Source organism: Elephantulus edwardii, unplaced genomic scaffold (assembly GCF_000299155.1).
Source record: "Elephantulus edwardii isolate Elephantulus edwardi_28Jun2011 unplaced genomic scaffold, EleEdw1.0 scaffold00262, whole genome shotgun sequence".
NCBI lineage: Eukaryota > Metazoa > Chordata > Mammalia > Macroscelidea > Macroscelididae > Elephantulus > Elephantulus edwardii.
The window spans coordinates 374,991-378,946 of NW_006400012.1; positions in this window are offsets into that span (position 1 = coordinate 374,991).

The following is a 3,956-nucleotide window of genomic DNA, read 5'->3' on the forward strand; positions in this document are numbered from 1 at the left end:
GGATAGAGCAGGGTTTAGGGCTGTTGTACATAGGGTCGCTATGAGTCGCAAGTGACTTGACGGCACATAATAACAACAGCTGCTTTTTAATAATCTTCAGCAAGATTTTATTTGAATGTAATCGATGAATGTAATATTGATATTTTTCAACAATTTCCATATTCTGTTGGATCCCCTATTTAGGGAATGGGAACATAAATGGATCTCATCCAGTTGGTTAGCCTGGAAGCTATCTTCTAGATTTTTTGGCACAGCCTGGTGAGCATGTCCAAGAGCTGCATCTGTTTTTTAGAGCAAATCAAATAGTATCAATTCCTGGGGACTTATTATTTGCAAATTCTTTTAATGCTGCTTGAACTTCTTCATCAGCACTGTTTTTTGATCTATGCTATTTCCTAAAATGGTTCTGTGCCAGCCAATTCTTTTTGATACAGTGATTGTGTTCTATCTTCTTTTGATGCTTCCTGGATCATTCACGATTTTGCCTGTAGCATCCTTCAGTATTGCAACTCAAGGCTTAAATTTCTTAAGTTATTTTCAGCTTCAGAAATGCTACTTTAACCCAAAATGTCTGTAAATGTTCATTAAAACTAATAAAATGTAATAATAATTTAAAAAAAGAAATGCTACTTTATTTTCTGATTAAGTTCTGTGTGCATTTCATTATGATGCTTTGTTTTGCCTTCTTGAGTGGCCCTTTGAAATCTTCTGTTCAACTCTTTTACTTTACTAGTTCTTCTGTTAGTGTTGGCTTCTCAACATTCAGGTGTAATTTTCAGAGTTTCTTCTCACATTCATTTTGATCTTCACTTAATCCCTGTCTTTTTAATGATCTTTTACTTTCTTCTGGGGTGACATCATTGATATCATCCTACAGCTCATCTGGTCTTCAATCATTAATGTTCAATACATCAAACCTATTTTTGAGATGGTTTTTAAATTCAGGTCAGATTGACTCAAGGTCATATTTTGGTTCTTGGGGCCTCGCTTTAATTTTCTTCAGCTTCAGTTTGAACTTGCACATGAGTAATTGATGGTTTGTTCCACAGTCAGCACCTAGTCTGGTTTTGGCTGCTGCTATTAAGCTTCTCCAACAATTCTCTCCACATTCCTATTTATTCCATCAGTTGAGGTCCATGGATATAGATGCTGTATTTTAAAAAAGGTATTTGTGGCGAATAAATCATTGTGCAAAATTTAACCACTCACTCTCCAGCCTCATTTCTGTCACGAAGTTAATAATTTCAGAATACTTGTTTCCAACTTTTGCATCCCAGTCACTAATTACTATTCATAAATCATCATTGCTAATTTAGAGGGCTGGAAGTCCAAATTCAGTGTACCAGCACCAGGGAAAACCTTTCCCCCTTTGTTGGCCTGGAGGAAAGTTCCTGTTTCCTCATCTGTATGCCCAGTGTGTCTTTGCAATCCTCATGTGTCTTTTTTTTTCCAGGTTTTTTTTTTGTTCTCTGTTACATATTTTCATTCCTCCCCTCCCCTTCCTCCAGGCCACCCTGAAATGCACCCCTTGTTCCACATTGTTGTAGTACATATGATGCGTAATCATATATTCCTTTAGGTCAGTTCTTTCCCTCATCTGTTCTAATACAGTGTTCTTTTTCTTTCCACTCTTTTCCCATTCTCTCTCCAACACCCCCCCCCATGTCTGTCCTATTTTATAACAGTGTTGTTATGTAGTATTTGTCCTTTTGTGACATTTCACTCACTGAGATATTTCACTCAACGTAATGTTCTCCAGGCTCCCACATGTTACGAAATGTTTTATGAGTTCATTGTTTTTCAGTTTTGCATAATATTCCATTGTGTGAATGTTCTATAGTTTTTCTATCCATTCGTTTATTAAAGAGCACTTGGGTTGCTTCCATCTCTTTCCTATTGTGAAAACGCAGCAATAAGCAAGGATGTGCATACAGCTATTAAAGTGGTGGTTCTGGTTTCTTCTTTTCCCCCTTTTTTCAGTTCTGGTTTCTTTAGGGTATATTCCTAGTAGTGAAATTACTGGGTCAAATGTTATTTCTATTTCCAGCTCTTTGAGCAAGTGCCTTCCATAGTGGCTGTACCATTTTATATTCTCACCAGCAGTGAGTAAGAGTTCCAATTTCTCCACAACCTCACCAGCATTTGTTGTTTGCCCCCGTGTATCTTAACCTTCCCTGATGTCAAAGAGCTTCCTAGAGCAAGGGCCAGGGTCTGAAAGGACATACTCCATTGCTTGGGATTCTGACTTGGTGGGACTTAGGTCCTTCTTTTTAGCTAGTTTTCTTCTCTTTTATATCTTTGGACATGACACACCCTGGGGAAGTCCCATTACATGGATCAGGGCTGAGATGGGATTAAAGAATGTTTTAGAATAAAGCATTCAACCATGTACAAGCCTGGCAGAAACAGCTATTGAGTACTGAGTTGATACCTATGTCAATTAATATAAAAGTCCTATGCAAATGACAAATTGAAGAAGGATGCCGTGGCATTCATCCTCAAAAAGCATTTCAAGGTCTATCCTGCAATACAATGCAGGTGACAGGGTAACATCCATAGGAATATAAGGAAGTCTTCTTGTTGATATAAATATTATTCAAATATATATACATACCAATGATGAAAGCCAAAAAAATGAAGAAATTGAGGATTCCTACAAGCTTCAGCAGTCTGAAATTTATTGAACATGCAACCAAGATGCATTATTAGTGATTGATGATTGAAATGCAGAAGTTAGAAACAAAGAAGGACTCGTGCTTGGGAAAATATGGCCTTGGTGACAGAAATGAGGCAGGAGAATAATCATATAATTCTGTACAATGAATGATTTATTCATTGCATTTTTAAGAAAGGTCATCTGTTCTGCCCACGAAATGCCCCTCAAAGAAATCTAAAAACACGTCTGAAATTTCAAGAGCGTTTATTATATTATTTCCATGCATGGAGGCTTTTTCTCTCCTCAGGAAGGTGGTGAAGGAAAAAAGCCCCAAGTTTTCCCTCCCACTTGCTTTTATAGCTCTTTTGAGTGCCCCTGTTAGGGGAGGGGGATTGCGATTATGGTTGGTGGGCTGGGGAATTAGTCATTTGGATTGACTTTTGACGGGCTGGCTACTTTGCCCGCCTTTACTCCTGTGTCACGTAGACACTAGTTAATCCCTTACTTTTCAAGGACAGACAAGGCTTTACCCGGGGCACTCGTGTTTGCCCTAAGCTAAGAATTTTTATGGCCCACTTCTGCCTCTAGCATTAATGGTGGTTTGTAAAAAATGGGGTTTCTGCTGTCCCTTCACATCAACAGTGGCTACCTACATGGGCTTTACCTGACAGACTACACAGGAAACAAATTGACTTCATCTGTGCAAAGAGATGTTGGAGAAGCTCGATATGATCATTCACAACTGGGCCAAGTTCTGACTGTGGAATAGATCATCAACTACTTATATGCAAGTTCAAAATGAAGTCAAATAAAGTGTAAAAAAGTCCATGAGAACCAAATATGTCCTTGAGTGTATCCCAGCTGAATTTAAAGATGATTTTTTAAAAAAAATATGGTTTAAAAAATAGATTTGACACATTGAACACTTATGACTGAAGACTAGATGAGCTGTGGAATGACAATAAGGATATTAGACATGAAGAAAGGACACAAGATATTGTTATTTTTTGATGTGCGCCACTGAGTTGGAACAGACTCATACTCTCAAGCAGGCTTTTAGAGTAAATCACACAGGAGGAGCTTCACCCTCTTTCTCCCACTGGTGGATTTGCAGCACGATTCCTTACCACTAAAGTACCAGAAGGCCCACCATCTAATATTGGTATCTTAAAAGAGAAAGAGTAGTTTATTGCAGCTTTGTTCACCATAGCAAGGAGTTGGAAACAACCTAAGTGCCCATCAACAACCGAATGGATAGAGAAACTGTGGTATATTCACACAATGGAATACTATGCTGCAT